We start from the raw sequence: 19,308 nt of genomic DNA, 5'->3' as shown, positions 1-19,308 counted from the left end.
CTTAAAGCTAATCAGACCCCGTTCCCTGTGCTGTTCCTTGAAGGACTGGCTTGCAGACCCCTCCCTATCCACCCCGCTCAACCCTCTACCCCTACCCTATCTGTAGTGGGTCCTAAAACTGGACACAACACTCCAGATGTGGTTTACCTGACCAAACAGAGGAACTTTCACTTCCACCTTTTTAGGTATTATGTTTCTTTTGATGTAGCCTTGTATACACTTGTTTTTGTTATAGCTGGGCCACCCACAGCAAAGAATGTCCTTTCTCAATGATGTCAACACCTGCTTGCACACCTGATTAGCTAAGAACAAAGTTCTCTTACAGAAAAGTATGCTTTGAGGTTTTAGTTACCTACAGGGCCAGAGGATACTGCCTGAAGCAGTAATCCTCTACCTAAGATTCTAGAAATCTCTTCGTCACTGCCCACAGGGGCTGAACAAAGATCTGCATTGCCACAGCTTTATAACAGCAAAAATGTCCTACATGTCCACTAGGGAGGCACTGGTTTAATAAACCACGGCGCGGACACTCACTGGAATACTGTGCAGCCATCAAAAAGAATGGGGCACACTGCTTTGCAAGGAGATGTCCATAAAACATCATTAAGAATAAAAAGCAAGGGGCGCCTGGGTGGCTCAGTTGGTTAAGCGGCTGCCTTCAGCTCAGGTCATGATCCCAGGGTCCTGGGATAGAGTCCCACATCGGGCTCCTTGCTCAGCGGGGAGCCTGCTTCTCCCTCTGCCTGCCGCTCCCCCTGCTTGTGCTCTGTCTCTCTCTCTGACAAATAAATAAATAAAATCTTAAAAAAAAAAAAGAATAAAAAGCAAAGTATAATAGAATACTATTTTTTTAAGTTGATTAATTTTTTTAGTAATCTCTACATCCAATGTGGAGCTCCAACTTATGACCTGGAGACCAAGAGTCATATGCTCTTCCAACTGAGCCAGCCACACACCCCAGGATACTTTTTTCTCTAAACATACAACTACATACATGTCTATATGTATGTATGTGCATATATATGTATATATACATATACGTATATAAAATCTTAAATGTGTATAGGAAAAAATTTGGAAAGATACACACCAAACTGCTACTGGTAGATAGCTCTAGAGGAGGACCTGGAATAGGGACTGGAAACAAAAGAAACACTCATTTTACCTACAAAATTTAAACTCTTTACAAGGGAAATCTAGTCCTGTTCTATTGAAAAAAATTAATTTAAAAATATAGTGGGAACAGGGGCAGGGGAGAAGAAGGAGAGAGAAGACAGCTTTCACTTTTTACTTTATATCTTTTGTATTGCTTGAGTTTGGGGGGTTTTTCCTTCAATGAGAATGTTATTTTGTAGCTTTTTTAAAAAGGGATATTTTAAATTAAGTTTTAAAAATGTAAGTGTCTTGACAAGGTCAGAATAATAGGGAAGGCCCCTTGTTCTGGCACCAAATGAGGCTGGAGGGCTACGGGGAAGGGTGAGAGCTCATTATGTACCTGCCTCATACGGACACACAACGCTGGAGGGATCTGATCATCAATAAGGAGGAAAAGTCTAGAAACAAGTTTTCTAGTCAGAAAAGCCAGTGAGTGGAGAGTTAGCAACTGCAGAAGAGAGTTTCAACCTGGTACCTGGATCTGGCTTCAGGAAGGCCAGGGCTGGCCTTGAGGTGACAAAGATGGGAAGAGAAGCAGCAGACTTTGGATAACCACCCTCAACTGGGAACAAGTACAAAGCTCCCCGCCCACTGCCTGTGGGTCCTCACACCAGGTACACCTGCTTTGCTGGAGAGGAAGCCGAGCCCAGACAGGTGCAGGGCTTGGCTCAAGGCCACACAATTCCCAAGGGACGAAGCACAACCCACACCTGATCATCACATCACTGGTCCCACCCTGTACTCCCCGTCGCCAAAAGCTCCCTGGGAAGACAGCCCCGGCAACCCCAGCCCACCTTCCTTCTATTCCGTGCATGCTTCCTCTCAGCTTCTGGGATCCACAGGTACACAAAGTCCACACCTAGAAGCCGGCTTTCCTCCCAGCAGCTGGGACCTCACTTAGCCCACAAGGACTGCCTCGACTATCAGCCAGGGGGACAAAGGGCACTAGGTCCACTCTTAGACAAAAGGGATGAAGGACTTGGCTGTCCTTCTGTCTCCCCGTCCCCAGTGTGCCCAAAGCTGGTTTACCCAATGAAGGGTTTCTCCAACCCTGTAACTCCCCCCTCTATGGGGGAAGAGGACAACTTTTAGAACTCCCCTTCTCTAAATATGGTGGAAGGAGGGCTCACTGGGTTCAAATCCTGGCTCTGCTCCTCGCCATGTGGCCCCAAGCTGGCCTCACTTCCCTTGTTCCTCCCTATGGAAATGCTGGGAGGACCAATTAGGAACCACAGAGCTCTCTACAGACCTAGAAGTGCCACCCCAACAGAAGCCATAATGGCTAGCAAGGGGACAACTGGACAGGGGTAAGACCACTCAGATAAAAGCCAAAGATATCTTGTTCTAGCAGCAAAGGCTAGAAACTCCCTGATGAAGACGGAAACAAATAGATACATTGGGGCAAGTTCATACCAGGGAATACGATGCAGCCGTGAAAATGAAGGAACTACAGCTAGAGATATGAACATCACTGAATCTCACAAATATAATATTATGCAAAACAAGGAAGTTGCACAATACGGACAGTATGATGGCACTTAAACAGCATTCTTAAACATACAAAACTGTACTACACATTGCGTAAGGAGCCCTACACTGATAATAAAACTATAGAGAAATATAAGAGAATAAACTTTAAATTCAGAACTCTTGCTACTTCCAGATGGGAGGGAAAGGGGATGATCAAGGAGAAACTTCAGGTGTACAAAAATGTGTCATTTCCGAAGCCAGATGGGTGGGTGCCCGGTGTGTGCATGTTACCCTCTACGTCTGAAAGATTCCTTTGTGTTTTCCAAAAGTTAGTGTTGCTCTCCTTCGGCTCCTGTTCTTCCCCGGGGTTGGGCCTGGGGAGGGGAGAGCACTGGCAGGGGCAGAAGTGGGGATGTGGAGGCACCAGGGTTCCCCAGAGCACTGATGAAGCTGGCCATGAGAAGGCCAGGATGATGGCCTGCCAGACAGTGGAAAGTGGAGCAAGCACTCTCCAGTGTGGGTGGAGACCAAACCAAAGGCCCCTGACTCATGGGCCACCCCCATGCCTGCCCTAAAAATACCAGCTCTGGCCTCTGAGTATGACTCCTTGGTGACACAACTCCCACGGCGCCCCCACCCCCCCCACACACACATACATCTGCTGGGCCACCCAGTTTGTCCACCCCGTAGGTGTTCAAGGGCACAGGGAACAGCTTCAGGGTGAGGTCCCTGGGGAGAGAAGAGCTCAGCCTTGCCTGGAGACAAAGAGCCACCTAGCTGCTCCTCAGGCCAGTCATCTGTTCCTTTTGGAAGAGTGACTGTCCTGGGCCAGTCACGGGGGGGGGGGGGGATCAAAAACTTCCTGCAACTAACAGGCTGAGGTGACTGCCAAGGTCTGTCTCTGGAGGTTGGGGAGCTCTGCTCCGTGGAACAAAGCGAGCTTCCCCCTGCCTCCCTGAGCCTTCCTTTTGGCAACTCTCCAGAGGGCCCCGGACACCTTCCCTTCCAACAGGGACAGGGCAAAGAGGAGCAGGCACTGCGGGCCGGCAGGGGGGCAGCAGCAAGGAGAAGTGGGGAAGGAGGGGGTGCCCAGAGAGCCTGGCCCCCAAGGGAAGAGCTCAGGAATGGATGGAGCCAGAGAGAGGGCAGCCCGGTCACTGGGCCAGAGTTTTTAAGAGCTGAAAGAGAACATTCTAAGACGTCAACCAGTGCAATCTCCACGCTGCAGTTGGGACACCAAAGCCAGCGAAGGAAGAAGACCTGCCGGAGGCTGCACAGGATGGCAATGACACAGAGGGGAGGCAAACCTAGGCCTTCGGGTGCCAGCCATGCACTCTCTTACCGCACGGCACCGTGCCCTTCCTCCCTCCAAGTGGTCAGCTGGGCAAGGAGGGAAAAGGGAGGTGAGATTGGAAGAAGCTGCCCCTAAGGGGGCTCACTGAAAGCTAACCAGCCATGACATGGGAGGAGGCTGCCTATAAGGTACAGCACTCCCTGACTCTGGGGGTAGGGGTCAAGCCGAGACTGGATGATCACCTGCGAAGGGGCTGGGTGCTGTTGAGGGGACGGGGGCCAGATGTCCTCTGCGCCCCTCCCACATGTAAGTGTCCATGTTTCCAAACAGGGATGGAAAGATACCGGACCCAGAGCAAAGGACAACCCATCCAGAGAGGACACAGCATGGTCCACAGGTGGCAGAGGGGTTAAAGGCGAGTTATCCCAAAGCATGAAAAATCGGACCATCCCCACCATCTCCTACTGAAATCCCATCAGCATGCTCACGATTATCCTCACTCAAAAGATCAGCAGCTAGCACTGATCAGCCCTGTGCTGTCCCATTCATTCACAGCACCAGAGAAGATAGCACTGACATGGGAGGACCTTACAGACCAGGGAGCAGGGGCCACACCCACTCAGGTGTGCCAAACTCTGAAGCACAGGGGTTCCCCCAGTGCACCACAGCCACGCAGCAGCACGGCCACCGCCCTCTGGATCAGCCCCTCTGGGGACACGGTCCGATATGTGTTTAACAAGCCACCCAGGTGCTTCACGTGCATGCTTACGTTTGCCAACCAACCACTCTAATCACTTCCCGATGCTGCCACAGGGAGAAACCACAACTTCTCTGCCTGGTAGCCAAGACCTTAGGGTTTTTCCTGGTCCGGCTGGCCAGCTCCCCCAACCCAACAGAGCCTTACCCCAAACCCTCTACCCAGTCTACTACGTTCCAGAAGGCACTCAGGCCCCACTCTGCACTCATCATCTTCCTAGAGCCTGGCCTTGAAGCTACCTCCCCCGAGAAGCCCCCTGGCCCCTGGTGCCCCCGAATTGCCCTGCACTCCAGTGAGACTTATGCTGGGCACCTGCTGGCACGCAATGCCTTCCAGACCACACTCAGAGCACATTTCTCCCCATTCCACTACAAGTTTCTGGAGGGCCAGGCTCGTTCCTTATGCACCTGAGCATCATGCTCCTCTAGAAGCCTGGGCATGAGGCCAGTCGGGGAAAATTTGCTGACTATAAGAAAGAAAAAAAAAATCCCCTTGGGGAGCAAGTTCTGGTTCTCATCCTGACGTTGCCACTACCTTTCTGGGACAAGCGCCTTCCCATCTCCTGGCCTCAGTTCCCGCATCTGTGAAATGCACCATTATTCTTGTTTCTTCTACTCTACTCATCCACTGAACAAACCCAGCAGAGCCTTACCCCAGACACTCTGATCCAGGATCAGAGATGCACATGCACTAAAGTGGTTCCTGCTCTCCCCCTTCTGCTCCAGGAAAAGAGAAAGGCAACAAACAAGGAAACTCTAAACATTATTATATTCTAGACACTAAGTTCCATACATATACTTTCTCATTCGCAAATAAACAAGATTATTTCAGAGCATGATGAGCGTAGAAAAACACAATAGTAATATGACAGAAAGTGAAAAAAGGGGCCACTTTGCATAGAAAGGTCAGGCAAGGCCCCTCTAAGGAGGTGATATTTGCACTGAGACTTGACAGATAAGGAAGAACCAGCCATGTAAAGAAATGGGGAAAGGCGTTCCAGGCAGAAGGAACAGCACATACAAAGGCCTCAAGTCAAGAACAAGCTTGGCACGTTGGAGGGAAAAAAAAAGCAGGCTGCCCTGGCTAAATAGCAGGGCAAGCAGCTGCCGTACCCAGGAGTACTCAGAGAGACAGACAGACAGACGACCACCTATGATTGTGAGGTGCTCAAACCAGGTGGGCCTGACCCACCCCAGGACATCTGGGCCCCAACTCACAGGCAGCATTAGGGGTAAGGGTATGAGTCAGACCCCACGGCTTCCTGGGGCCCCCAAAGACCTGGTGTGGGCATAGGGGCGGGTACCACCCCTCAGCATGAGAACCTTACCGTACCCCCAGGACACCCATTGGTGGGGGAAAACAGGATCACAGAAGTATGTAGAATATAAGACACTCACAACTGCAGCCCCCAGGGGGCCATGATCAAGTGCTTCCATGAAGGGCCAGTTCCTGATTATACTATTTTCCCAGGACACAGAGAGGACAGAAAGCTTGGTCAGTGGAAAAGGAACAGAGTGATACTATTCAAGGCTTACTGGTCTTGGCCAAGTCTTAACCTTTGTGGGCCTCAATTTCCCCATTTGAAAATTGATGCTACTATTAGTGACTCTCTCCCAGGGTTGTTAAAAAGATTAAATGAGATACTGAATATAAAGCACTGTGCCTGGCAGAGGTAAGTGTTCATAAATGTACGCTGTCATCATTACCGCTCTTGGTTTTTCACTACCTTGGTTCTGTCTGCTGTAAGGATATTAATACAACATCACAAGACTCCTATGCCTTTGTACTAATAAATATTCTGCCTCCTAATGCAATATCCATGATCAGGAATAAAGAAAAAAAATTGAGACTCATGTTTCCTGACCTCTCATCCGATGCTGAATTCCCCTCTACCATACCCTGCTGTTTGGAAAATACATGCTGATTAAATTCTATTTTCATGATACTGTGCAATTAAAATGATGCATTAGGAATCCACAGATTTCTCTGTACTGTCATTCTGCAAGAAGGTGGGGATGGACGTTGCTGATTCTTCTGCATCATCCACAAACCACCCCAACCAAAACACAATCTCTCACCCGGTCCCACAAAATTCACGCCCACCTCCATACATACAATTAATGAATGTACAATGTAATCACTTCCATATGTACCATCACACACACATACAAACACACACACACACAAATGTTCTACAGTGGAAAACTCACCCATACCTAAAAACTCCACACCTAAAATCACTCCCAGAAACTCACTACAGCTACCCTGCACTGCACATGCACACAAATGTTGCCTCCCACAGTGTGCCAAGTATGTTCAAAAGAAACTGGACAGCAGGAACGCTGGAGCCAAATGCCAGGCTTCGAATCCTGACTTTGCAACTCCCTAGCTGTGTGACCCCAATCTCCAGGTGCCTCGGTTTCCTAAACTGTAAAATGGGGATGATAATAACAATATTCATTTTAAAGAAAGATGTGACAATTACAAAAGTTTAATACACGAAAAGGGTTTAGATCAGCACTTGGAAAGCACCCAATAAATTATTATTTTCTTCTTCATTACATCCGCACACTGCTTCCAAGCTGGTCTCGCACACTAACCCAGACCCGCGCCGGCCCACTTCCCCCACCCGGCTGGTCCGCACGCCCTGCACACCGCCTGCACGCCGTTCCCAGACGCGCTCGCCCACACAGTGCGCAGGCGCGCCCACCGCCCTCCGCGCGGGGCAGGGATTCGCCGCCGCCGGACCTCCGCCGCCGGGACTTCGCGCGCCGGGGCCCAGGAGCCGAAAAGCCCAGGCCACCGGGCCGGGCCCGACCAGCCCCTTCCTCCGCAGCCCGGTCACTGCCGAGGCTGTGAACGGCCGGGTCGCGGACTCCCTTCCGCCCCAGCCCCGCTCCGGCCGACCGGCTTACCTGAGGTTGGGGGCCCTGGAGCACACCGTCCCCCTCTCTGCGTCCAGCCCCGGGTCCAGGGACGGGTTATCGGCCGCGGCCAGTGTCTGGCCCTCCTGCGCTCCGCGGGCTCCTGGGCCGGGGCGGGGGACCGCGCCGGGGACGAGGAAGTGTCAGGGGCAGGGCCGCCCTACCCCGGGGAAAGTCCCCGGCGATTGACAGGCCGCTCGCCCAATCGCGCTACGCCGTCGGGGCGGGCCCGCGGCCGCGGGGGTGGGACGGAGCGAGGTAAACAGCAGCCGCCCGGGGAGGTCCGGGGCCGAGAGCGGCTGAGACGGCGCGGGTACCCCCTCCCGCGGGCCAGCCCCTCGGGCGGTGACCTCCCGGGCCTGGGCAGCCCCTCGTGGCACTCCCCGCGCCGGAAGCCCCAGAGTCCGGGATGAGGCCGGAATTTCAGAGCGGAGACGAGCCGCAGAGACCACCCCATCCTTTCCTTGCTGCCAGGGGCTCGTGGACCAGAGCGGGGAGGGGACTTGCCAAAAGGCACGTAAGCATCTGGAGCTGAGCCAGAGCTAGAGCTCAGGGCCCCAGAGTTGGGTCCAGGGCGCTCCCGAACAACTTCGCAGAGCTCCCAGAAATTCAAGCTGAAAGGACCCCCTAAAGAACTTTTCTTTCCTTTTTTTTTTTTTTTGCGTACTTACTGCCCCAGACATTGTAAGCATTTTGCATGCTTTACTTTATTTCTTTCGCAGGGCCACCCTTGTTTACTGTAAATAAATTAACATAACAGGCACTGAGAGGTTAGTTGACAGTAAGTGGCTGAACCAAGATTCAAACCCCGGTGGGCAAATCTAGAGTCTGCCTCCCACCCTGTCTGCGTATTTGTGGGACAGATGGTCCAAACAGCTGTGGGATTTCCCAGACCCTTAAGGAGCGGCTTGGTTTAACGGTGGGAACACTTTCTTTGGTTTCTCTTTAAGCCCATCATTTTATTTAAGAGAGTTTTAATTTCAAAAAAGGACCTAAACTGGGAATAAAGGACAGCTCTTTAAGTGGGGGTAAATATAACTTTATGAAAAACCAATTGCAAAAGACTTATTTCCTGGGAACTGATGAAAACAGTCATTGACAGGCCCTGGTTCTCAGAAATGACTTGGCGAGCTATTTCATACAGGCCCTCATTTTACAGAAGGAGAGATCTGTCAATCAACTGCGACTGTGAACAGACACACACACACCCCTATCCAAGTAGAAACCTAATTGGAGGATTCTCCTCTCAGGCCTTGTGACTTCAATTAATTCAAAGCTGTCTTCAAATTCTGGGATGCCTTTAGTTACTTCGAAAGTGTTACCACATTCTCAAAACAATACTAATTTTTGTTCATTTTAACTAGGAAAAGAAGTACTCATAGACTCTGATTTTAAAGAGGTTGGGGAGAGGAGGATGCAAAGGCCAAGCAAAGCACCTTTGAGTATCACCAACAGGGGAGGGTACAGAAGGATTAGAATCTGGGGCTGGTTCACCAGCGGCTCACAGGAATCACCCCTAACCATTAGGCTTCCCCAAACCGGCTTTCTTCCTGCTCTTTGTCTACAGTTCCCAATTTGCCTCCTGGAATCTGTCTTCCTAATCTCAACCCAAGTCTTCTCATGAACACTTAAATTTACTTTAAAAAATGAAGAGTCTCCACCTATTTGCATTTTGCTTCCAAACAATTTCAACTGTTTTTGTAAAATGTCTGACCTTCGAGAGTTAGGCAAATAGCTTCATCCCTTAAAGTGCCTGATGACCCCTAAGTGGACTTGCTGGACAGTACTCTGGTATGACATAAAAAGGTCATGTGGTCATTTTTTTTTTTTGACTGATTCCCTATTTTGACATAATTTTTCTTAACACAATATTTGAGAAAATGCTCTTCAAAGTCATGACCACACCCACCCCTTCCCTCCTTTTAAGTCTTAAATTGAATTTAGAGTTTGAATTCAGAACTTCCCACCATGTTAGAAGCCATGGAGACCATTGTTCACTATCCCCTATTTGACAGATAAGTAAACTGAGGCCTCAGTATAGTAAAGGACTTGTTCAGGGCCGCATCCATTGAGTGATGCCTGTTGGAAGCCAGGACCTTGGTTTTCCAGTTATATGTGCTCTTTCCACAGCACCATGTTGTCTTTCCAGTGTCATGATTTTTCCTACAGAAACTCAACACTCATTATGAACACAGGCTATGAATTTAACTAACTGGGTTCTAACCCCTACTCAACCACTTGCTAGCTGGGTGGTCTCCCTAAGCCTTAGTTCCTCTCTGAAAAATGGAGGAAATTGTATCTTACCCCTCAGGTGATCATGAGGATAAATGAGTTAATGCAAGGAAAGCTTGGCACAGAGTAGGCATTCGAGAAACGATAGTGGTGTATAGACACAGATTGCAGACACTGGACAGAACTTCACTGTTGAACCCAGGAATGCACCCTCCCCAAGTTCCATGTCACCATCCACATCCTCAGTGGTCCCCGAGACCCCTGGCAGGATGGAAATAGGGCCCCTAGCCTGGCACCCCCTGCCACCCCCAGATCTGGAAGGAGATGTCCGAGCCAAGAGCTGAGTGACTCAGGCAGCTGCAAATTTCTTGCTCTTCCAGAATGACAATAAGCACCTGCACAAAGCCCCACCTGGGAGGAGAATCAAAGGCCTGTGTTTTATCTTGTTTTTGTTTTAAAGCATGCAACTTCCCAGTCTCCTTTCCACCACTCCCTCCCTCTGCATCCCCTCCACTAAGGATGCTCCAAAGAAAGACCGAAGTCCACATTTGAGGGAATTAAAAAACATACCAAGAAACGCACCCATAACTGACTGAGCTTTAAATCAAATGCCTAAAAAGGAGTGGCGGTGACGTATTAAAAACATTAAGAGGTAACATTTACGGAGTATTTGCCGTGTGCTGGGTCTGCAGTTTGACATAACAGGGTATCTCCCAACCACCCTGAGGTCATTACCCCTGTCATCCCCATTTCACAGATGAAACTGGGGCTTTGAGGTGTTAGATGACTTGCCCAAGGTCTTATACAGCAACAAGTCCTAAATTCTTTCCTCTCTTAAGCATTAGGCGACGGAGTCTTGCCAGCCAGTAAGACAGAGCTCAAAATGCCAGTCCTTAAAAGCTCGTTTAGAAAGGATCAGACCCAGGCTTTCTCTCACAAGGATAAAGCCACCAAGGGCCCGAGAAGGGTAGGGACTTGCTAGAGGTCTCACAGCAAGTTTGTGATCAGTACTGACGGCTAGAACCCAAGGCTCCTTCTCCCAGAGCAGTGCTATTTCCACACACCCCACGGCTGGGAAGATGAGCTTCTAAAGCCAACCAGCTCAGCCTTACTCTAGTAGGTGAATTTGTGAGTTGGGGTCTTGGCTACAGGGGAATGAAACTCAAGCTGAGCGGCTAATGAACTAGGAAGAGAGGGATCCCGGGTCTGGGTCCCTTCCTTCCACCCAGTCTCCCAGCTCTATAGCCGGAGGCAATCCGGGGAATATAAAACCCATGGTGGATTCTAGGTGCTTTTTGGTATTGGGTGTGTGCACATGAGAGAGAGATTCGAGTGATAGTTAAATGAGAAATGCATGTCAAGCCCATGATGTTGACTGAAATTGTAGTAGGTAATCATATTTTTTGGGTAAGAAATAAAGAAGTGAGCAGAACCTATGGTCCCTGTTTCTCACCCTTGGCCTCAGAAGCATTTTTAACTCTATCTTCCTCCCAAATCACCGCATAAGGGGTAGACAGACGGCTCTGAGAGATCCCTAAGTTTTCACGTTCATTAGGCACCTGAAGGTGAATCAAACTCTATCATATTCACAATTTGCCCCTCCTCCAAGAGGATGTGGGTCATGCAAGGGTTAGGGTTTAGGCTCTGGAGTCAGACAGATTTGGGTTTAGGTCATAGCCCTGCCCGCCCTTACACCTGTGATTGCTCTCTGCCTCTTTCTTCACCAAGAACACGAAGGGCAGAGTCCAGTGCATAGGGTAGAGAAAGAATGAGGTGCCACAGGGACTGGCATGAGTTGAAGGCAGCAAAGCCCAGGGCCCAGAGCTGCAGAGGAACTTGCCCTAGACCTCACAAAGTGTTCTCAGAAGCACCGGGCCTAGAAGGCATGTCTCCCGACTTTTTCTCCAAGGTCTTTCCTGTTTTCCTCCTCTTCCCTCCCAGCTGTTTCCACTGTGGCCCTGGGCCTGCCATTTACGATAGGGTTTCTAGGATGCCACTGGTGGACGGAGAAGAAAGAGCCAAGTGACTCTGGGAGGAAATTCCCGGCCTCAGAGCATATGTGGCCAGGCACCTCCCACAGTTCCCAGGAGCCCTAGGCTTCCCCTAGTCCACCTCCTCTCCCTCTGGCCTCCCTGTCTTCAGGTCATGGTGTCAAGCCAGATCTGAGTTTGGATCCAAGCTTGCTTTTTGTCATCCTCCTGGAAGTGGGGAGAGGTCAGCCCAGCCCAGCCCAGCCCCTGAGGGAGGCAGCCCCGTGGGAACCAGACATTTACCAATCCTGGGAAGCCCTGACAGGGCCCAGAGAGCAATCCTCCCACAGCCTCACCCCATGTCCTTTCTCATACTCCCCCTTCCAGGGTCCCCCCCCTGCTCCCTCCATTCTTCTCTAGCCCAGAAGCCACGGTGACAGTGACTTGGTCTCTACACCTTGCCCCTCCTAGCCAGGGACTTCCCTGGGCTGGGCCTCTGACCAGCTCTGGAAAATCTGGACTGTTGGTGATTAAAGAGGAGGCCACCACCACTGTCTGCCAGCAATCACCCCCTCCCAGTGCCTCAGACCCTGTGTTGAAGGTTCAACCACCGAAGGGCCCGGCCAGCCCTAGGAGGAAAGCAGGTGGGAGAGCCCTCCAGAGATCCCTTTGCTCCAGCTCTGAGGAGGGTCCCAGCCCTCCATCGTGTTCCCCAGGGAGGCAGTGCTAGGCTCCTACCTGGTCTCTTCCTACCTCGCTCTATAGACCACTAACGTGCCCAGTACGCAGGCACACACCCACCCTCCAAAGCTCACATTCACACAGAGACACACACACATTCACGTAATGACCCAGACACAATGCAAACATAGACATGCTTGTGAACTTGCACTCACACGTATGCCTCAACAGGTCTGACACATGCTCACAAACATAGACAGACACACATTCTCACACCAACACAAATCCACGCTCACACTTGTGAACCCAATCCCTTTCCTTCAGGGAAGGATCAGACAAAAATAGACTTTTCTTTTTTCCTTTCCTTGGGAAAAACTAGCAGCGATGAGAAAGAAACACAGTGGCTGAGGAGGGGGCAAGAAGAGGAGGGCAGGAAGAGGAAATAAGAAATGGAGGGAGAGGAGCAAGAGGAGAATGAGGCCAGGCAAGGAGGTAGAGAGACCCAGAGCCAAGCCCCGGGTGGGGGAAGAGGGAGCTGGCCCAGGGGAGCAGCCGACCCCAGCTGGCAGGAAAGTAGGAGGCCAGGTGGCTCTTGGCGCAGAGCTGGGGGGTGGTCTGGCAGCCCCGGCACCCTCGTGCAGTGAGCCCTAGCCCTGTCCTGGCCCGCTGCCCCTGGGCTGGGTCACTTACCTGGGGCAGGAGAAGACGAGGGTGGGTACAGCTGGGGCTGCCACCCTGTGAAGGCTCCTCGGCTCACTGTGCTTCTGCAGGAAGGAGGGCTGGGCTGGGCTGACTTTTAGGCAGGAGGGGAATTCCCCGAGCTGGAGGAGCCAGCCGCCAGGCAGCCCCACAAAGCCCAGCTGAGGCCCCATCCTGCCCCCCTGGCAGAGCACAGGGCCCTTCTTTGTCAGTGCCCCACCTGTCACTTCCCAGACTGGCTATCACTTGCCAAGCATTCTGGGAGGGGAGGGAGTTCTGGGGAGTCGCTGGAAGCCTGATGGTTCTGCGGCTGGACCAGGAACTGGCACAGGGGCAGCCTGGTCTGCCCACCCAACATCCCACTGGCCCCCCCCCCCCCCCCCCCACTTCTCCCGAAGACTGCTAATTCCTTCTTTGCCTGAGGTGGGGGATTCCAGCACCCAGGGCCTTCAGGAAATGGCCAGATGCCCAGCCCATATCCTCCTCCTCCATCCCTATTCCATCTGTTTCCATTTAGTGTCTGTGGACTCTCCACGGGAAGGAAAGGCCACTCCTTCCCTCTGTGCTGGGTCTCATTTCCATGTCCAGTGGGCTTTAGTGACCTACCCACCAAGGAGCAGCCCAGCTCTACACTAACCAGGTGGTTCTCCTGCGCCTCACTTCCCCATCCCAAGGGAGCTTCAGTAATCCCCTGCTGTAAAATGGGGATAATGAGTCCTTCTGGGCCTGCCTCCTGTGAGGGTGATTAAAATAGAATGATTCGCAGACATCCTTTCTAAAGGATTGAGTACTTTACAAACATAAGATCTTAGCTCATTATCCACCGAAAAGATGCTTGGTGAGGTCATGGGTTGGCTGTGGATGAGTTGGCCTTTCTTGATCATTGCAGGTTCCGGAATTTGTTTGTTCTTTTTTTTTTTTTTTTAAAGATTTTATTTATTTATTTATTTGACGGAGAGAGAAACAGTGAGAGAGGGAACACAAGTAGGGGGAGTGGGAGAGGGAGAAGCAGGCTTCCCACGGAGCAGGGAGCACGACTCGATCCCAGGAGCCTGGGATCATGACCAGAGCCAAAGGCAGATGCTTAACTACTGAGGCACCCCAGCGCCCCCGGAATTTCTTTGTTCTTAACAGCAACATTACAGACCACTGAGGATACAGGAATGGACAAGTCAGACCCACTTCCTGCCCACTCAGAGGTCACAGACTCTGGGGCTGCCCTGTCCAGTACGGTAGCCATAGGCCACCCATGGCTATTTAAATATAAATTAGCTGAAGTTAAATAAATGAATAACTAGTTCCTCAGTAGAGCTCGCCATATTTCACGTGCTCAGTAGCCACATGTGGCTATCCCATAGGCTGCACATGTATAGAACATTTCCATCACCACAGAAAGTTCTACTGGATAGCATTGTTCTGGGGGCTGTAGGCTAGTAAGTAATTATAATAAAGAGTGGTAGAGATGTGTTATGACAGGAGAAATACAGGGAGCTCCAGGAGCATCTAGTCAGGATTTTGGGATCTGGGAAGTCTTCCTGGAGGAAGTGACACATCAGCTGAGACCTGAAAGCAGCCAAGCAAGAGCACAAGGAAGAGTGTTCTTAGCAAAGGGAATAGAATATGCAAAGAGAGAATACATTCATGGAACTGAAAATTGTTCACTCTGAGTGGAACATGGAGTGTGAAGCAAGGGGGAAGTAAAGAGGTGAGCCTGGAGAGATAAGCAAGGCCAAGTCACAAGGGGCCACACTCAGCTTGAGCAGGAGGTTGGGAGGTGGAGGATAGGAGGTGAGTGCCCTGAATCCAATCCTCTGCTGCTTCTGTGTTCTCCAGACTGGGATTCCATGGGGAATGCTGGAAAGAACTCCTGGCCCAACAGATGAGGAAGTGAAGGCCAGACAGGGGAAGTGACTTCCCAGGTGAGTAAATGAAGGGACTTCCTGACTCCTAGTCCGGTGCTCTTTCCCACACTGCACTCAGTCCCTTGGTCACACTGGCCACTTTTTCAATGTTCAATAGCCCCATGGGCAAGTGCCTGCCATACCAGCCTCTGCAGGTATTTCCATCAACACAGAAAGTTCTACAGGACTAGCAGCACCAATCCTCAAGCTAGATCAGGTGGAAAGACCCTTTTCTCTGCAGGGAGTAAATTACACCGCACGCTGACAGTATCAGATGCTCCCCTCTCTGTCCTCTGATACCAGCTTGCAGGGCCTTCCTCACCCATGTCCCCAACTGGGCAGGAACAGGATGGTGACAGGACTCGGCATCAGGGAGAATGCTCTTGTCCCTGGCTCCCTCTGGGAAGCCTCCTGGTGGCCTGTGACCAGCCATCTGGGTCAGCCAGGGCCTTCTGTGAAATTGAGGAATGTCCCTTCCTTGAGGAAAACGGGCTTCAGATTCCTCATCAGTATAGTGTGTAATTCAGCCCTGACGTTCCTGGATTGCAATGTTTCCTCTAAACATGACATTTTCTCTCCACAGGCCACGGTAATCATAGATCCTCGGTGAATTCACAAGGCCTTGCTTGGACTGGTTCCTGCTCATGGCATCTTAGATGGTGGAATGACCTTGAAGGGCTAAGGAGGCTCAAGAAGCTGGCCCCACGTGAACTAGAATCTCTAGGCAGGAACACTTGGCTTGCACGTCCTGGGGGATGATTGGCTCTGGGCTCTCCGTGCTGAAATGCTGAGCACAATTAGCTTCTCCCACCTTCTCTCACACCTCTTCTTCTTTCAGCCATGGATTCCCTGAAGTTGCCTTCCTTGTTCAGGCCGTGGGATGGACATCAAGGAGGAAGGGGCCCTTGGACTGCGCATCAGAGGAGCTGAGTTTGAGTCCTGGCTCTGCTGTGTGGCCTGGGCAAGTCCCTTCCCCTCTCTGGTCCTCAGCTTCCCCTTCTATAATGTGAAGGAATCAGACTAGATGATCACTAAGGGACCTTCCATTTTGACACTGTAAGGAAGTCCAAAAGTTGAGAAAAAGGAGAAATCAGGGCAGGCCAAGATGGTTAGGAAATAATAACACTAATAGCTAATTTTTAAAAAAAGATTTTATTTATTTATTTGAGAGAGAAAGAGAGGGAGAGCAGGGGGGAGGGGCAGAGGGAGGGGGGAAGCAGACTCCTCGCTGAGGAGCGAACCATGCTGGACTGGATCCCAGGATCCTGGGATCATGACCTGAGCCAAAGGCAGACACTTAGCCCAGGTGCCCACTAATAGCTAATATTTAAGATTAACATGTACTGGGCATGATACTAAGGGCTCTTAAACTGTTTCATGCTTTCCTCATCAGAACTCTAGGACATAGGTGCCCCTACTTTATGGATGACGTGGCTTAAGTCACACCTAGTACATAGCACAGCTGGAGTTCAAACTCAGGTCATGTCAGCAGAACTCACCTTGGGGGAGACATGATCCATGCTGGACCTCAAAAGATGGCTGAAATTTGGATACACACAGGGAACCTCTCACAGGCCCACTCCTTTGATACCTAATTGCCCAGCCCCACCGCTCCCACCCTGACATCTCTGGTCTCGCTGATGTTGTGAGAACAGAACTGGGCCAGTCTCATCATAGTCAATCAATATTTATTTAGCAAATGAATGGATTTGATTCCATGGGTGTTCTGATTCACCAAGTCTGCTGAATGCTCCCCAAGGGTGGGAATTCCTTATGCCACAGGGACCTAGTCCAGGACTCTGGGCAGATTTCTGGAACCCACCATAGACCTAAGAAATCATACTTTCTGGGGAGTAGAGCCCTAGAGGCAGCATTTTTAGTAAGCTCCCAGGGGTTATCATAGTACTTAGTAGTTTGAGAGGCCCAAGCTCCCTTACTGGGTCTTCCAGCTCCAAAGTAAGCATTAACTGCTCATATAAAGGCAGCCAGGAATTCACTGTCATGGACCAGTGGGAGATACCATGCGTCCTGGTACTTCTCTGGGTCACCCATGCATCAAATCCATGACTTTTGCAAAAATGCTTCAAGTCTACAAGTTTCCACTAGGGGCCAGGCCCACTACTGTTACTACCTCTCTGTGTGACATGAGCAGCAATTCCTCTCTCTGTCCCTCACCTTCCTCATCTGTGAAAGGGGGTCGCGATTCTCCTTGCCCATCTATAATCCTGGGAATACCTGTGTGCATAGAAGTGCCCGTTGAGATCATTTCATAAAGAATATCATAGGTCAGGCAGTCATCAGTGTGAGAGTCTGCCAGAATCATCTGACCCATTTAGTCTGGGGTGGGGCCTGAGATCAGAGGTTCTCAATCCTGACTGCATGTTAGAATCACCCGAGGAGCTTTATAAAAATACAGATGCTCAGGCCCCACCCCAGACGAATTATATCAGGATCTGGGGGGGGTGGGGTGTGTGGCCTGGGGTTGGCATTAAAAGCTCCCCAGGTGATTCAAAGTTGTGACTCCTGCTCTCAAAGCTGCCTTTCTAACAGTTGTTTTTGATACAGGTGGTCCCAGGACCTCACTGTTCCCCTTTTTGTTCCAGGGAATGTGCCTTCTCAGTACCAGCATCAGAGACTAAGAGGACAACAGATCTTAGAATCTGGAGAGAAGAGAGCTCTATTCCATGTTTTGTGGGCCACAGGACATTATACATAGTGGATTTGAAAGGAAATATTCAACCTCAAACCAAGTCACTACGAGGAGAGGAGGTACATGTAATTCTGGCAGCATCTGAAAAAAAATGGGATTCAGGAATGCATTTTGCAAAATTGTGCTTTCCAAGGAGAGGAAAGGAAATGGATTCAAGGCACTATGTTGCAAGGTTCTTGTCGAAGGAAGAAGATCCAAGGACAAATGTTGCAAGACTGTGCTGCTAAAGGAAGTGGCTTTTTAGCTCATTGGATCTGGAACAAACGTAGAGATTATCTTGACCACTCCCTTGGCTGGACAGAAAGGGAAACTAAGGCCTGGGAAGGCGAAGGCATGTGCCTAAGGTCAGGTAGGGCGTTGCTGACAGAGCTAGTATTACTAGGCTTCTCAACGGCCTCCTGCCTACAGTCTTTCCTCTAGGCCTCCAGTATCTATCATTTCTGACTTTGCTCCGGCCCCCAGCCCAGCCTCTACGCTCACATTCTCTTGGACAGCACCCCCAGGTCACATGGCGGGACTAAATCTGTGAACCTGGATCTCCACCTGCCAGATAATAGGGGCCAAAGGCAGTGGGAGGCTGGGGCAAGCTGGAAAGGAAGGCGCTGCGTCTGATGATGTGGCCTGACCTCAGAAAGGAAGCCTGGTCACCAAGGGGAATTTCCCCGGGGGTGAGGTCTCATGTCTATGCAAATAATGCAGTCCAATTAACCTGGACCCCAGGATGGGAGAGGGGCCTGGGGAGAGAGGCCCGGGAGACAGGGAAATGGGGAAGGCAAGCGATAGAGCCTGATCACAGAGCCCTGTGCCAGGCTCCTCGTATACTGCATCTCATTTCGTTCCTGCAACAGCCTCCCAGCCCAGGAGAGCTGGGAGCCTGAGGCCCAGTGAGGGGAGGGTACATTTGCCCAAGAGAACGCAGTACCACCCCGAGGAGAGAGCCGGCCTAGGAGAGCCACGAGGAGGGTGGATTTGGAGCTGCCGCTGCTGCTGCTGACCAGAGTGACAGTGACAAGGCTAGAGTCAGAGAACTGCAGCAAAGTTTCATTTTGGGTTTCCATCTCACTCACCTGGGGAGTTTTATCCTGTGGACAGCTAAAACGCAGATGGGGAGATAGTTGACCCTGACCTCCCTTGGGCAAATCCCTGCACTCAGGTTTTCCAAAGCCCACGGGTGGGGTGTGTGGCCCCGGCACTGTTAACCCTTTCACTGCCAGCTTCTAGAACATTCCTAGAAAAGGGAACAGAATGGGATGGGGGCTTTTGAAGGAAAAACCTCTCCCTCCTGTCTCTTGCCATCTCACTCACGTTGAGCCTCACTACTCCAGGAAGACCTCCCTGGGGATTTTGTTCCTTCCGAACGCTGACCCCACTTGCAGCCTGGTTCTCCGAGGAGCTGCTCCTGCCTCCTCTGAGCAGGGCTGCAAGTAGGAACAGGGCTCAAGTCAGAGCAGTTGGGTGCAAAGTCTGCCCTCCATAGAGTCCGGTGGTTGGCTCTCCTGTGGAAGAACGTACGTA

The 19,308-nt window shown here is 50.9% G+C and overlaps 1 protein-coding gene across 5 annotated transcripts in view; it reads right to left on the bottom strand.

The window, feature by feature from the left end:
• The window catches only part of TNIP1 (TNFAIP3 interacting protein 1), a 49,386-nt gene extending 36,161 nt beyond the window's left edge, over window positions 1–13,225 (bottom strand). For 3 of the 5 annotated variants that reach the window (XM_021700960.2, XM_021700976.2, XM_021700981.2), the window contains exon 1: window positions 7,592–7,772. The gene's annotated coding sequence lies outside the window, so the exon portion shown is untranslated. Of the gene's footprint in view, window positions 1–7,591; window positions 7,773–13,173 lie in introns of those variants that run through there. The other 2 variants (XM_021700968.2, XM_021700987.2) reach the window with 2 other exon arrangements.
• Between the last annotated feature and the right edge of the window lie 6,083 nt (window positions 13,226–19,308).

The sequence above is a fragment of the Neomonachus schauinslandi genome, chromosome 7 (genome assembly GCF_002201575.2).
Source record: "Neomonachus schauinslandi chromosome 7, ASM220157v2, whole genome shotgun sequence".
In the NCBI taxonomy this organism is placed as follows: Eukaryota; Metazoa; Chordata; class Mammalia; order Carnivora; family Phocidae; genus Neomonachus; species Neomonachus schauinslandi.
The sequence above is the reverse complement of the archived record's forward strand: the minus strand, read 5'-3'. Positions and strand labels throughout refer to the sequence as shown.